Genomic DNA, 17,094 nt, shown 5'->3' on the forward strand with positions numbered 1-17,094 from the left:
GGAATTTGCATCTCCATGCAGTAACAACTGCATCAACCACTGCTCTTGCTACTTCCTTTTCACTCTCTGAAGCCACACAATAATTGTCACTTCCTTTATGGCACATTCCGTACCTGTATCAATGATACATGCCACTAGTCAAATACCAAGAACAAAAAGGGTCTCAATCTGTCTAACTCATCCCTCAATAGTACCTCATGCCTTGATAGTAATATTGCGAAGATTTATCCAAAATGAGTATTGGCTTAGTTTTTTGGCATAGGCTAAAGTTTCATCTCCATTACTGTTGAGACATCACAAATACTACAAGTAACATATACAGCTATAAAGAAATAATATTGCAAAAGTTCCAAACCATACTGTTTTAACTCATATACTATAAGTAATACATCACAAATAATTAATACACTATTCCATTGTAACACATACAGCTATAAAGAAATAATATTGCTACCCTTACTCAAAAGAATCTAAATATATTGGATGCTATATGGACATCTTCAAGGATATATTTTCAGTGTAAAATATGCTATGGGCCACACACAACAACCCACCTCTTCTGTGATGTTCATTGCAAGGGTTCAAATTGTGTATTTGTCCAACTAAGCAAGTCCATGCAACAAATAAAACAAGGAACCAACAAATTCAACATAATGAATGGAAATAATAACGATTAAAAATTGGTGAAAACTCATAAGAGAGACTGACAAAGGGGAAAGATGGGGTGGATAAATAAAATTATGGTTCTTGATGGGATCAAACAGTTGGCCACAAGGTCAGTTGGCAGCGATGAAGAATGGGGTGAATGGTATTTACAAGAGCATAAATAAGTGGCTTTTAGTGAATGGTCATTCCACAAGCAGACGAAGATGTGAGTTACCTGTTCCATGAGAATAATATTCAGATAAATGATATTCAAAAGGGTAAATCTCTTAAACTACCCCTACTGTTTACGAAATTGACAAATTGTACCCTTACTGTTTACATATTGTCTTAAGCTACTCTTAAGTTTTCTGACAATTGTCTAAAACCTCTCTTGTCGTTAATTTTCTGTCACACTCTGTCCACATGTGACATCACGTGAGTGGTGGCAGTAATTTTGGTATCGTTAAGAACAAGTAGTGTCGGTGGGATCGCTAAAAGCCCCAGAGACCCCTGCAACACAACTCACATACACCCATTTCAGGATTCAGAGAGAATAGAGAGATTGGATCAAATGACTAAACAGATACTTTGCAAGAAATTAAAACTCTCACTGTGTGCCTAATTGATGAACAAACATGCCACTAGTAGAGTAACCAATCAAGGCCCCCACCGAAGTGCAAAACCCACAAAGGCTCTGCAAATCCAACGCCAATAGCATCTCAATGTTGTTCCTCGCAATGCATGCATCAATAGTCACGTTGGCGATCGCCACACCCGCAACGATCCCAATCAGGCAAACCAACGCCCCTAAAGCTGGCAATTTTCCATGAAAAGAAATTGTTAAAGCTAAAACAAGCCCCACAACTTCACCTAATATGAAGTATGGCCAATGTTGGTAACCTCTGACTAGGAAGACATCGGTGAGAAGACCCTAGATGGGTTTCATCACCCAAGGGATGTAGTAGAGCCCAATGTATAATTCGACTATAGAATGTTGGACCTTTTGAACATCCTTCCAAACTTCCAATAATAATTTGACACAACTCTAAAGAATGACCAGGAGAAGCCTTGGCTGAAGCCATAAACCAGAAAAACATTGAAGACGAAGCTTGTGTTTAGTTTACAGATCCGTATGGGTAGCCCCTATGTGAAGATCCGTACGAGTAGCCACTTGCAGATCTGGATGCTTAGGTTGCACAGTAACCAGAGAGGGAGATTTTGCAATACTAACGACCTATAGAGGCTCTACCATCTCCTCAGCTATTTCCGTCATCAAGATAACCTCCACCAATGGTGGCAACTGTTGCAGCGGTGGTGATGATAGCTTCCTTGACATCCCATTGTGTGCAATGGAGGTGGTAGAGAGGAGAGAGAATTGATTTCAAAGAGATTTAATGGAAGGGTTGTGTGTTCCTCCCTGTAAAACCCTTGTTTGCATTTGAAAAAAAAATGGAAACCAAGGGTTTTTCATTAGTTGGGTTTTATTTTGAAATTTGATGAATAGTGAAGAGCAAATTCGATATTTCATTTTTTTCGTTAGTGTTTACCGACGTGTCAATTGTTAGAAAACTTAAGGGTAGCTTAAGACAATATGTAAACGGTAAGGGTATAGTTTGTTAATTTTGTGAATAGTAGGAGTAGTTTAAGAGATTTACTATTCAAAATTAACCTAGAAACAAGTCTCAACATAAATAACATAATGAAATAATTTAAATTATAATGGAGGTGTATGCACTTGTATGTTAGGGAAGAGTGGGATAGGGTGACACAAAAGGTTTTGTGTTGGCTGAGATTGGGTTGTTTAGATCCCCTACATGTGTAACCTAGGCTGGCAATGCCATCCACAAATTACATTTAAATTTGGAAAGGTTAAATTATGAGATTTATTAATCATTCACATGTCAAAGGGTTGTTAAGATACAGTTCAGATACAAGTACAATTGGCTTACTCTTTACCCAAATTACATACTTACAAATGGATTACATCCAATGAGGGATTAATGTCGGCTAGAATCTTTCATTATACCTAAGCTTCCTTTTAAATGGTATTTTCTTTCTCACTCCACATGACAGTTCAATACAAATGGAATTGTACTATAAAATCTGGCCTATTGAAATCGATCCTTATCTATGAGTTATTGCTCATAGAAAAAGGAGGGAATTTGGGGAAAGGAAAAAAATATGTTGTATGACGTGGATTGTTTCTAGATATAGCCAACCAATATCACTTAAGGACCAAATTATTTAAAAAAATGCATGCTGAAAATTTTGAAAAATATAGTTCCAGATGCTCTTCAAATAAAAATAATTAAATCATTGGTTTCACATACTTGAACACAAGAACCTGAATGAGCTTGTGGACATGTGTGTTTACTCTAGATGGGATTAAAATATCGGTGCACTAATCTTCCACCGTAAAATTTGTGTATCATTGAAGTCAAAATCCCATGGGGTACTTCAACATAAACAATCAATGTACTTCATTACAAAAACCCCACATTCGGTACTACACAACACGTATGGCAAAGTTATTATGCAATACTTAAGATATGTAACAATGTAATAAAAATCAATGGTAAACAACTAAATAATCGTATCCATTGGCATATTGGGATGGAGCATCCTTGCATACTTTAAATCCCCATTTTCCCATAAACCCCACACCCAAGAATTTACTTCTATAGCAGTTTGACTAAGACAAATATTGATTACAAAGTCAATGATGATTATGAATTAATGTAAAACACTTACACATGAAAATAGTGTAGCGCATAGACGCATACCATTGTTTTAGCAAATTGCTTGTATATAGCAGGCTGGGTTGAACTATAACATTTAATGCAATCACTATCCCCGTTTATTACCAAAAGCTGCCAATGCCCATTACTTTGCAAGGGTATAAATACTTTGCTATACTATTGCCTTAAAAGAGGGCCAATATAAGGTTCTATTACAGTATCATCACACGTTTTAATAATTTCCTGGTATATGTATTTGAAAAGGGAAAAAAATAGATTATTAAATATATGAGTACACAATAAATGAAACAAAAAGTGTTAAAACCCATTACCTACGCAAATGTGCTAATATACAAGAACTACTCAAGTTCAGTATTGCCCAATTTCTAACGCCCCCTTTCGAGTAAAAGACACCCATATGCATTTATGGCCTATCAAAAAATGAAGGTAAAGCAATAGTTATATACAAATTATAACAAATATATAATTATCATAGGTGAAAAAAATCTGTTGCAAGATTTACATACATCATCCCATATCAGGCCACTATCGAATAGTGAGTATAAGTTTATCCCAACAAAGGTATTAGTCCCATCGGTCCAAATAATTTCACTGCATATTTGAAAACTGTATTAATAAATCACTAAATCAAGGGTATACTATTTATCAATGTCTAATGTATGTGTAATCAACCTAGTAACTGGAGTTGATAAAAACTATCTAATAACTAATTGTTAGCTCTTAGGTAACTGGCCTTTGAAGTTGCATCTGCTCCATAATCTCTTTCCATGGATGACCTGAAATATAAAATGTTAAAATCTTGTCTAAACTTGTTTTTCCAACCCATCGTAATTAATATAAATGGTATGGATTACCTTCTTATTTGATGGTGGTGTTGTACTATTCACATCAATCATGTGCATTTGCTCAATCATTTTTGCTCCTTCGTTAACAAATGGTAGATACAAAATATGAGCTTTCTTTCTTTCTCGCATGAAGTGAACATTTCTAATGGTACTGATATTATCCCTCACACCTTCAGGTTGATCTTCTTTCTCACCTTGATTTTCGTCCCCTACTTGTGATGGTAATAAGGACCTAAGATAAATGTTCTCTTCTGTTAATTGTGCCACCTTTGACTTAAGATATCTAATTTCTAAAACCAAATCCTAATTTGAAGAGGCTCATTCCTCCTCATCTTCTCCATCATCCAATATAGCCACTTCTTTATTAGAGGTAGGAATTAAAATTTGAATAACCTTGAAAAAATGAAGCACTATCTTCTCAGAACAATAATCTATGTTGGAAGACTAACATTATAGATAAATTCTCATTATATTACTTCAACATTCGTAAGCATGGCAATAGCATCACTATATGTTCTCTGACGATAAGTGGTGCTAGACCATTTTGCGATTCCTAGAAATACATCCCTCACCAAAGGAATCCATACAGTTAAATATTCAAACAACCAAATATGCATATGAAAAGACAAGAAAAACTCACTCAATGTGTGCATACAAGATTTATTAAACGGAAGTACTTTTTATACAAAATGTAAACTTACAATGAGTACAGTAGCACAACCACATAACCACCCAAATTTGGGTGGTGGCTCCTTCATCATTGACATAGATACGTCATTCAAACTCTTTAGTAGTTCCCTATGAAAAACACCAGCCCAATCAAATCTCTCAATTCTTTGAGCTTATCGGCGTACTCAAACCATTTATAGTTAATGATATAGCAGGTCTTTGTAAAAAGGAATTGACCCAATATATAGACAGTAAGCAACTTTGGGACATATTTCCTTCCTGCCTTATTGTTTCCTAACAACTCCCTAATTTTTTCTTCTAAATCACTCCATTGTATCACATTTTGCCGAAGATTTTACTTTATAGATGTAATGTGTGTAGGACCATGTACAAATTTACAAATTTGCCTCTCACTAGCAAACCCAAAATCAAAGATACATCAGCTGTCGTAAATGTTTCAAGCTTCCTCCCTAGTTTAAATGATGATGATTGTATGTCTTAACAATAACTGTATGTCCCAACAGTTCAAACAAATAGGCACACCATTCAACAAAAAAAAATGAATAACAATTACTATGCAAACAAACAACCTCATGTCAATTTTGGTGATACACACCAATAAGCACATCTTAGATGGAGGAAAGTAATGTAATTCATTAAAGGGTAAATTTCTTAAACTACCCTTATGGTTTAGCTAATTGACTAAGTGTACCCTTACTGTTTGTAAATTAACCAACATTACACCTACTGTTTCTCACAATTGGACTAACTCTACCCTTATCTTTAACATCTGTTAATATTCTGTTAAAATCCATATGCACGTGACATCATGTGATGTTTAAAATTTTTAAAACCCAAAACTATCCTTGTCTCCTTCCTCTTTACCTAGCACACCCTTCATCCTCCGACCTCTCTCTTTTCCCTTTATCTTCCTCCCACAGTCTCCATCAACACTAGATCACTAGAGAAAAATACACCGTATCTGCACCGTATGCACTGGAGAAAGCCACAGTCTCAGACATTAAACATTGGCTTTGTCCGCTGGGTGTGGTTTTCCCACTTTTCCATGCTAAAACAAATCAAAAGGAAGAGTGAAGGTTGCACCTGCGCTTCTCAAGTCCTCTCATTCCACCCTTGTTTCCATCTGCTCGTAAGTAAGCTAATCCTTCACCACGGAAAGGATTCGATATCTACGATTTGCTTGTTCCAGAGCTTAATAAGAAACTACCCTAGATGTATTTGTTCATTCATTTATTTCTTAAATACGGATCCCTATTTTAGGATATAGCTCCATCGATCAATTTGTTAAGGCCTTTGTTGCCGCCGAACCCTTACCTCCGCAGCCTCAAAGTTGATTGTAGCCAACTCAATGATTCCTCTATCGAGCATTTGGTCCGGCCTTATCTGAATGAACACCGCCTTCATAATTGCTAGGATTTTAGCAGAAAGCTACTCTTGGAGGTTGGAGGTCCATGTAATTTCACCCAACAGTGGGAGTTATAGGGTTGTCTTAGACTTAGAGCTCTGAATTTTTTAAGTTGTATGGTAGTTTAGGCATTTTGCTTGGGTTTTGATGGAAGTTAACGGTGAGAATAGAGTTAGTCAATTGTAAGAAACGGTAGGGGTAGCCTCAATCAATTTTCAAACAATACGGGTATAGTTAGTCAATTAGGTAAACCATAAGGGTAGTTTAAGAAATTTACCCTTCATTAAAAACATGCTTAGCTATGATGAAACATGATAATTGAAACACTATTACATCATTGGTAAGATAGACAATAGGAAGGAATTGAAATAAATGTTGGTCGCTCATAGAAAAATTTTATTTAACCTAGAAGAGCCTAAGACTCTACATTTAGCTATGTCCTTACCAATAAATTTAGCCAATGCATCATTTCCATCATAATAAAAGTTTATCAAATTGGCATTTATGGCATTCAAGGATAAGGTGAGAGCATGACCATCATATAATTGGCATCATAATATTAGTATGTATATATCCCAAACCTATCTTGATAATTTTTTACAAGGCTAGCAATCATGACAGATAATGCTAGAATGTAAAGGCTGAGCCGATAATAACTGGCACTATCATGTTCTTGCTTATGAGAAAATCACAATGCAACATGAAGGGAGATGGAGGGTATTATGTCCTTGCCAAGCATTTTAACCAATAAATCAAAAACATTGGTAAACATTTATTAAGATAAGTTCAGACATAGAAATCTAATGAAAGATTAGGTGTACAAGCGATATTTGAAACTATTATGTGATACAAATCAAACCTTGATGCTGCAACATCAAATTCAAGTGAAAATGATTATATCTTCACCAATGAACTTAGTTAGTGACTCACATCCACCTTGGTAAAAGATTAGTAGGTTGGTGCTTAAGCCATCTAAGGAAAGTGGGTGAATAACACAAAGTGTGACACGAGTTGTCAATGGCACACACCCATCTTGGTAAAAGATTTATGTGATATAAATCAAATCATGTTATTGTCTATAGGCATCACTGTGCAACATAAAGAGTGTCATGTCCATGCTAATCAATTTAACCAATAAATCAAACTCATCTTGGTAAACTTTTACCAAGATAGTAGTTAAGACATATCACGATAATGGAATAATGGGTGAAAATATAATAACTGACATTATTAGGTGACATAAATCAAATATTTATATTGCAACATTAATTCCAATTAAGGATGGTTATATCCTCATCAATAAACTTAATCAATGCCTTACACTCATTTTCATAAATGTTTATCAATTTGTCATTTAAGGAAATTGTGAGAACATGGTAGAAGTGTAATTGACACCATTGTGTGTAGTCCACATTTGATTCATTATATAACAATATTAAACATTAATGATGGTTGCCATGTGTCATCACTCTTGAAATTAATCCCTCAGTCCTAACTTCGTAAACTGTTACCAAATTAGCAATTAGGACATTTTGAATGAGAAGAATATGCATGAGAGAACTGTTGGTAATAGATTGTACCTTACATTCTAAACGAAAAAAGTATGACTAAAATGAGTCTTGTCAAATGTTTTGTATGAAAATTCAATCTATATATCTTAGTTAATGAAACATTTGAGGTTGAAGTTTATTTTAATAGTGAAGTCATATTCCAACCTATCTTAGTACATATTTACAAATACAGGTATGAGTGAGGACACATGGTACATATCAATAAATGGTTTGTTAACTTGACAAACCATTATAAAGATTAGATCAAACTGAAAAGGAATCAAAATTACATGGAATCAGCTCTAAAGTGCCCCAGAAATCCTCAACCAAATCAAATTTAAGCACTTGGTCAAACTTTGGAAGATTGAGAATCCAAGTTAAGACAGGTTACCCACTCCCTACTATCAAAACATTATAATAAGATTTAACTGACAATCTTCCATCTCTGCATTCCTTCCACCATACTCCTGCTATGCCTCTAGATATCTCTATCTCTTATAACTTTTCTAATAATAGAATGCATTCTTCCACTTCTTAGTTAATAATGATCTTCCGAATTTTGGACTCCAGATCACTTGCTGCCCTCCACTCATAACACTGATCAATGGTTACATGTTGATATGTTAGCTTATAAAGCTTGGGGAACACCTCAAACAACTTTCCAAACCAATGCCCTCATCTTCCCAAAAGCATTATCCTAATTCCTTACCCTACTTTAAATTTAACTAAATTTCAAGATACCCTTCTATACACTTATCCCATACCCTTCCTAATCACTACCCTCCTATGTAATGCCTCCCTCTTGTCCAAATCTCCACAGCCATTTACCTAAAAGGGCCTTGTTGAAAAAATTTACTTTTCTCATCCCCAAACCTCCCTCCTTTTTTAACCTACACGCTTCCTCCCATTTGACCAAGTGAAACTTTTTGATCCTCCACCCCTCCCATTTACCTAACTTCTCTTTACATTCCATCTGGCAATAAAAGACTATATTTGCCAACCTAATAAAACTTTACCAAGTTGGACCTATGGGACTAATTGCAAATGCAAGGACATGTGGCAGTCATAAATAATAAATCAAGGATATATTAGAGATAACTATACTAGTTACACTTTGATTGCAATAACAAGTCATGTGAGTACTTAAGGAATCACGTGACTCGAGGGGAGGGGACTATGAGTAGGTCGACTGGGGACGAATCAATTTGTCTATCATCATCTACCTCTATACAGGGGTTAAGTTTGAAGCCAGCGTCTCAACCTATTGCAACCGTCAACGAAGATAAGGAATGCAATGGTGAAACAATAAAGGGAAGGAAAAAGAATCAGAGGAAGGTCACAGATTTCAAAAAGAAGGTGCTAGATATTCAAAGACCAAAGTTTAAGATAAGAGAACCGATGGTGAGAAGTGCCCCGAATGTAAGCAGAAAAAGAAAGGGAGAGACATGGATCTAGGTGATTGCCAAGTATGACAAATCCGACAAGAAAAGTATCATTGGTGAAATAAGCATGAATCATGAGAGCAACTCAACAATTTTAGTAAAGAAAACGCTCCATGTACCCTGGATGGTAGAGCCCCTAAGGTTTTTGGCAACTCCATCATGCCTAAAGTTTTAGATGGGAGCAAGAACTTTGGTGAGCCAACTGTGTTGAAGTTGGGAGTGGATATCCACGTGGGATTATAGGGGTTAGAAGGGGGGGAGGAGGAGATGGGGGAAGGACATGTCTCTAATGGTGATGCACTTGAGAGAGATTGTGAGAATAAAGGAAAAGGGGAAGGAGGTGATGAAAAAGGCACAATGAATCTGGAGGGGAGTCGCGATGAGGATGGATCTAAATCTGAGGAGATGATGGAAGGAAGATTTGAGGTGGATGTGGGTTATAGGAGCAAGTTTAACAAAAAGGAAAAGTACCAGATACATGAGGTAATCAACAACAAACATTGTAGTTCGAAAAATCCTAATGCAGTGCATGTGACGAAGATATTCTCTAGGCTAAAACTTGGCCTAGCAGGGACAAGTCCCATGAAAAACTTCTAATGGGTTTCTAAGAGGAGAAGATCTATAAGCAGTAGGACATCTGGCACTGATAATAGGGAGACAATGATGCATTGCCAACCTAGGTCCTCTTAGTTAGAAAAGGAGCAACAGAAAGAAAAAGTGTTTGCTGATGACTCTGTTGTTGGTAAGAGACAATGCAAAACAACGGCAACGTTGACAACAAGACTGGGAATGAAACTCTTTAGAACCAGGTGAGTGGAGAGGTCATGATTGGAAAGAGCCTGAGTTTACTTTTCTGGGGTGGGGAGGAGTTTGCCAAAAGGGCCTTTGAGGAGTTTGAAAGAAGGAAAAGGGAAGCGAAGATGAACAAAAAAAAAACTAATTGGGACAGTGACAAGCATTGGGACGAAGATGTTTCAGGCCGAGGGGATGAATTTGTGGTGGGCGATTGAGGTTTAGGTCGTGAAGCAAGGAGGCTTTAAGTTTCTTGCTTAGGGGTGGGTTTGGACATTTTTGCTCCATTTGGATCTCTTGGTTTGCTTTATTGGACTATGATCGAGATTGTTTGGAGAAAAATTGTAAGTTTTTGTCATTTGGTTCTAGGGGTATTAGTATGGGATATGTGACATCATTGTTGAGCTCTTGAGTTTATTTCCTCTTTGGGTGATGCCTTATCACCTTCCTAATATATTCTTTTTCTTTTCTAATGAATTTTATCTTATTCTTCAAAAAAATATATCTTAATGGCCATTTGGCATATATGGAGCCAAATGTGCCAACCTAGTAAGCATCAACTAACTTGGTAAAAATTTACCAAGATGGAATTAAAATGATAATTTTAAATATAAAGAAATGAAACAACCATTATAAATAAGTAATATCATTTGACAATCAAAGAAAGATATACTAGGTATGGTGGTTTTATAATTTCGTTATCTTCCTATAATGGCATTATATGCCCTCATTGCTATCATGGTAAGACCTTATCAAGATGGGTCAAGGATGTTGGCGAAGTTCATTGGGGAGAAGATGATCATCCTCATTTAGGGTATGAAGAACCACAAGTAAAGGTAAGCAAGGTGCAAATGACTTTCATATATTCATTCATTAATCCTTGGCATCAAATGACTTTCATATGATCACATGTCTCATGCATCCTTGACTAAGCCCATCAAACCCATTTAGGTATATTTTTTAGTAAGTTGGTAGCTTCATGTAAACTCAATCATGAAATCAGCCACACACCAAGAAAAATTTTCCAAGTTCACAGATCGGGCATTTGAAGCCAATGTGAGCATACAAGTCTAATGTTACAAAAAAAAATTAAAATGAGAGTGAAAATTACTTGTACCAATGGGCTTGGCCAATTTTTCTTGTCCATCATTGCAAATGTTTACTTGGTTGGCAATTTGGGCATTCAATCGTTCAAGTCCAATGTTAGGAAGTGATTAATATGTAACTAACAATATTATGTGTAGTCCACCTTTGATTTATGGTAGAACACCATTGGTATTTCTCACACTTTCTTAGAAACTAAGTAAATCTCTTTAAGCTCTCCCATGCATATTCTCTTTAGGCTCTTTCATCCTCTAAAACTTGTGTTCAATGGAGATGTTTGTTGTCTATGTTGGGGCTACCTTCAATCTAGTGAGAGGACTAGAGGAAACTCTAATCCATTGAAAAGGATGACCAAAAGGGAGTAAAGGTTAGGAGAGTTGAGATGTTGGTTGAGATAAGGCCTGAAACTTGTCCACACATTATAAGCGGGCCCAAGTCTATTCTTTTCCCAACTATTATTTCATTATTAAATAGATCATCACTATGCAACATCAATACAATTGAGGGTATTTGTCCTTGCCAATCAATTTACCTAACAACTTAAATCCATATGTACATGAGTAATAAGATGGCAATTAAAGTATATAAACCTAATACAAGGAGTGTAAGGACACAATAGCTACAACTTTTATGCCATGTCCATCTTTTATGGTTACATGGCTTTCAGATCTATTAGGATACCAACCAATTTTTCTTCGTTGGGATTTATTGCTCAAAAGTATTGGCATGCATTGAGAGATAAATAATGGAATATCTCAAGGTTTAATCATGTAAGCTTTTCAACTTATATGCACTTATTAGGTGTGATGCAAGGCTAGATCAAATGTGCGACGAATGCACACATCTGCACAACAATCTCAAGAGTCCAAATACCAAAACCAAATGGGCAATAGTTCAAAAATAAAACCAATGAAGCAATTTCCTAATTGAATTGACTATCTTCAACAAGTTCTAGGATATTCTTTCATTTACTTTGTGAAAAATCTAGCTCCAATAAATTATTGAACTTGAAAGTTGGTGCTTAGTCCAAGCCATTAAATTGGTTGGATGAGGGGGCCATTGGTGGTGCAATGGTAAAGTCTTGGAATGCCAAGCAAGAGAATGTTGGCTTCAGTCTTGTGCAAAACTACTAAAGATTAGGACTTAATTCTGGAATATCAAGACTTGTGATCATTGTAAGGTAAAGGCCCTTTGTTGGATGGTTGGAAAAGAACTTATGTCTAGAATACAAAATCTAGGATTCAGTGCAATACACTGTAGTACTCTCCCATGTATAGTTCTTTTTATCCCATATGGGAGAAATATTTCTAACTCTTTAGATTAACATTTGAAGAGATGACCTATTTTCCCACACAGATAACGGGTCCAAGGTAGATCTTTGTACCGATACATAACTCAGTTATGAATACTCACAAAACACCCAGTTTTTAGAGTTTGGTCGACTGAAATTGTTACCATTTCATGAATATAATTTTGAACTACAAAAATGAAACAGGTAGGACCCAATCGCTCGAACAGGGTACATCCAATGTCTACTGATAAATTTTCAAAAGGAAGACCATGAATTTGAACCCATGGATCAACCTCCTAAAGGTTCCAAGCATATTGGGGTCGTCCAGGAACCAATGGTTGCATGAGAACCCATTGATCATTTAATGTCCAAGGGTCATTGTTTCGAACTCTTATGTAATCCTCTTCATATCTAAAATTTAGACGAAAATGTCCATGAAGAGAAGGAGCTAACAACAGTTGATTAAGGCCTAAGTTCCAAAGCTCATAGAGCCCTTGAACTACCTCATCAAACTGATCAATAAGATGGGGAAAAAGACGACAGATAAGAGAGAGCTACCAAGTTTCCTCTGTATTAGGAGGGATGTGAGGTTGAATGTTAACTATGTCTATATTACCCTGAGCATTACTGTGAAGCATTGTGAACATCGAGAAAATGACCCCGGAAGTTCACTTCATGGCTGAAGTTATGGAGTCGCCACCCTTCAAAAATCAATAATGGGGAGTGATGGGTCTCCCGGAATTAAAATAGGCAAAATGTTTCGGAATTGATAGTGACTCCACACTGCCTGTTCGAGACAAGGCTATTCCAGGTAAGTTAAGAGAGAGAGAGAGAGAGAGAGAGAGGGAAGGGGTTAAGCACCCCTCTCTCTTGTTAATGTGAACACCAGATTTCCCCTCTCCGACTTTGTTTTTAATTTAATTTTGTTTCAAAAATATGGAAACACTACATCTTAGCGGATTGGTAATCCATATTTTCTAGCAAATTGGAAAGGTGTTATTGAAGTTGCATCTTCCCCCTCCTTTAGACCAACTCCTTTTGGATGCAGGGACTTGAGCAAAAGGGTGAGAATCCCCACCCCTTTTCTATTAGAATCCTTACCTTCAGACTCGGCTGGTAAGTCTGAGGAGTGGAGAAAGCGTAATAACTTCCTTCTCCAAATGCTAGATAATACCCAATTCCCACCCGAAATCTAGCTACAAAGAACTGATTAAGTCGACGGCAAGAAACTGAGATAAAGAAAACAAAGCTAGATTATTAGAGTTAATTATTCAACCGTCAAAAAAGACTCTAAAAAAATAAATAAAATAAAAAGGGGGAGGTAGAAGATTTACCTCCTGTAACCTTTACAAGGACCAATGATGCTGGTATTCGCAGAACTAGTGAAGCCTGGGTTTGGAGAGCTCGATGAATGATATGTAACTCCTAACTCGGTAGTTCGATAGTGGCAATGGGAGCAGGACGATGGCAGAACAGTGGTAAGTTAAGGTTTTAAAGGCAAGCTGTGGTGGGTCAATGGTAGAGTAGGTCGAAGCACGCCGAACGAAGGATGATAGCACCGATAGGGAGATGAGGATCATGTGTTCTGCCTTGAATCACCACTCTTCTCTCCCTCTCAGACTTTTTTCCTTCTCTTTCTCACTTTCCTCTGAGTTTTCTTAGTTTATGTATCTCTTCCCTTAGTCTCTTACTCTTGGAACTCTCTCTTGCCTCCTTTTTTTCTTGCGCCCCACCCTCCTGAAACTCTCTCTCTCTCTCTAACTCTTATGTTGGCAGCTCGAAGGAAAAATCCTAAGAGAGCTTCCCCTTCTGTATTTGAAGAGACCTTCCTCCTCAAGCTTTCCCCTCTCGACCTCCCTCTTTGGGAATAGTGACCCTTATTTATAATGGGAAGGAAGGGTGGTTTCTAAACGAAAATTGAGAAAAAAGGGGTGTTACAATAGGTAAGGTAGGGTTTGGGGGTATCAACTTGGTATTTTCTGGAAACTTGGGGTAATCTGGGAATTAGGTCAAGGGGAATTCGGGTAACTTGGTCAAGGGTATTTTGGCAATTCTAGTAGTTTTTGAAGGAGGGGCATTTTGGTAATTTTAGTCAAAGGTAATTTTGGGTAGGGAAAATTCCCGATAGGTACCCTATACTTTAGGTCAAGTGCCAATTTAGCACCCGAACTTTAAAATGCGACAATCTAGTACCCAAACTTGCAAAACGCGACAATCTTGTACTGCCGTTAATCAATTGTTAAATGGCACGTGAAAAGACAAAAATACCATTAAAATATAATCTAATTTTCTTTATCAACCTATTCGCTAAAATCAAAACCAAAGGCGCTTGCAATTGCAAGCAATGCGAATGCAAACAAGAAGTCTTTTAAGCTTTGCCCGATTGATTGCCATCGTTGTTATACCAAAACCAACAACCCGAGCTTCTTTATTGGAGCTGGATGGAAGTTATCACGTGGGTGTGTTCTCCTGTAACCAAACGATCGATAACTTGATCAAATGTGGCAATCTTGATTCAACCGTTGAGATGTTTGAAGCAATGCCTGTCCGTGATGTCGTCTCCTATAACTTGGTAATAGCTGATCATGCTCGCCATGGGTTTCTAGAGCTGGCCCTTGATCTCTTCAAAGAAATGGTTTCTCGAGGCCTTAGAGAAAGCCCATCCACATGTTCTTTAATTTTGGGTATTTGCAATAATGTTGGGTTCTACCAAGAAAGCCTTCAAGTTCATTGCATAGTGGTTTTTCTTGGGTTCAACGCAAACTTGTTTGTTGGGTCCGCACTGATTGATCTATACCCGCAAGCTTCATATTTAAACCCTGCTAGGCAGTTGTTCAATGAATTGCCTAGTAGAAGTTTAGCAACGTGGAATTTGGTTCTTCGTGGGTTCTGTCAACTAGGTCGATCATATGAGGTGCAAGGATTCTACTTGAGACCATGATCCAGGAGAGTCTGAAGCCAGATGTTGCAACATTCTTGTCTGTGTTAATGGGTTGTAGTCACTCAGGTTTGGTGAGAGAAGAGCAATTAATATTTGAATCAATGGAAACCATCCATGACGTCTACCCAAACAGGAGGCACTATTCATGCATGGTTGATCTTCTAGGGCGAGCAGGCTTGTTAGAGGAAGCAAAAGTGTTGCTAAAATGCTCACAGTTAAGGGTGATTCAGTAATGTGGAGCTCCCTGATGCGTAGTTGTATAGTACATCGAAATGAGAAGGTAGGAAGAAGAGTTGCAATAGCTTTGCTGGAGCTCAACCCAGACAATCCAACGGTGTTGTTGTAGGCATCAAGCTTCTATTCTGAAATTGGTGATACAGAGATGTCCATGAAAATTAGAGAATACAAGGAAACGAGTGAAATGAGAAAGGGGGCAGGTTACAACTTTATTAAGTCAATCAATCATGGTTACTCTTGACATCATGTACAACCACTTACTCCTAGTAGGCTGACATTATTTTGTTGCAGGTATACTTATCAATTTGTACAGTTAATCACGGCCCAGAAATTATACTGATGGCGTATGGTATCATCATACAATATGTGTTTTAGCTCATTCAACCTCAATCTGTGATGATAATGGAGCCGATGCCAACAAATAAGATATCCATCCAAAATCTATAACAAGGAAGGGAAGAATTTGTTGTGTTGCGATACAAAGGTGGGAGTTTGATAGACAATGGCCACCGCACCAAAGGTCACCTTTTGTTCTTCAAACTTTCATCATCTGTGCAGAAAGGCACCACCTTCTTTCACACCGAGATCTCTATCGACCAATTCCTTGACCTGCTTCCAGTTCAGAACCTTAACGTCTATCTCTGATGGCCATCGTTTCTTCATTCTGTGTCGGCAGTTTACAGTTCGGGCGAAGGATAGTGAGCGACAAGCACAAGCAAACTCTTCGATTTTCGTCTGGACTGTTGAGAGCTTGAGATCTGTTTCTATTTTCATGAGAAAGAAGATAATGAACATTGTATTTTATTAATAGGGTAATTTTGACATTTTAAAAATATTAAATGGCACATGAGGTCATGTGATATACATAACTAACAGCCCATTAACAGTAGGTACTAAACTATCAGCATTTCAAAAGTTCGGGTACTAGATGAAGGGATGAGATATCCATCGTATGGACGCCTGAATCTTGCAGAATAGAATGGGCGAATTGCAAAAATTTCTCTCCATCCAACTGGGAATCGTATTCCCTATTTTAGAAAAATCATATTTTTCAAAGATCAATCTTGAACCAAGAACCGAACAAGATCTGAACAAAAGCAGTGGGAGAGGGATATACCTGATACAGAGAAATAATATCTCCCAACGAAGGTATTCACGCCCAAAGAAGGATCCAAAGACTGCTCCCACTGAAGATGGCACAGTGCAGGATGGAGCAGAATCAGCGGTGTTCTTCCCAAGAACTTAATCCTTCGCAAGAATTAGCAGAATGGCACGTGAGCACAACTCCTATCAGTCCCTTCACAAGGAACTAATATCAAGATCCAATCTTGATTTCTCCCACTGAACTGGAGATAGAACTGGCAAATAAGGCGGCGGCAGGAAGGAGGCGACA

The 17,094-nt window shown here is 37.3% G+C and overlaps 1 pseudogene; it reads left to right on the forward strand.

The window, feature by feature from the left end:
• Positions 1-14,867: 14,867 nt before the first annotated feature.
• Positions 14,868-15,942, forward strand: LOC148801398 (pentatricopeptide repeat-containing protein At1g50270-like; annotated as a pseudogene).
• The last annotated feature ends 1,152 nt before the right edge of the window (positions 15,943-17,094 follow it).

The sequence above is a fragment of the Nelumbo nucifera genome, chromosome 3 (genome assembly GCF_055504915.1).
Source record: "Nelumbo nucifera cultivar China Antique chromosome 3, China Antique-T2T, whole genome shotgun sequence".
Taxonomy (NCBI): domain Eukaryota; kingdom Viridiplantae; phylum Streptophyta; class Magnoliopsida; order Proteales; family Nelumbonaceae; genus Nelumbo; species Nelumbo nucifera.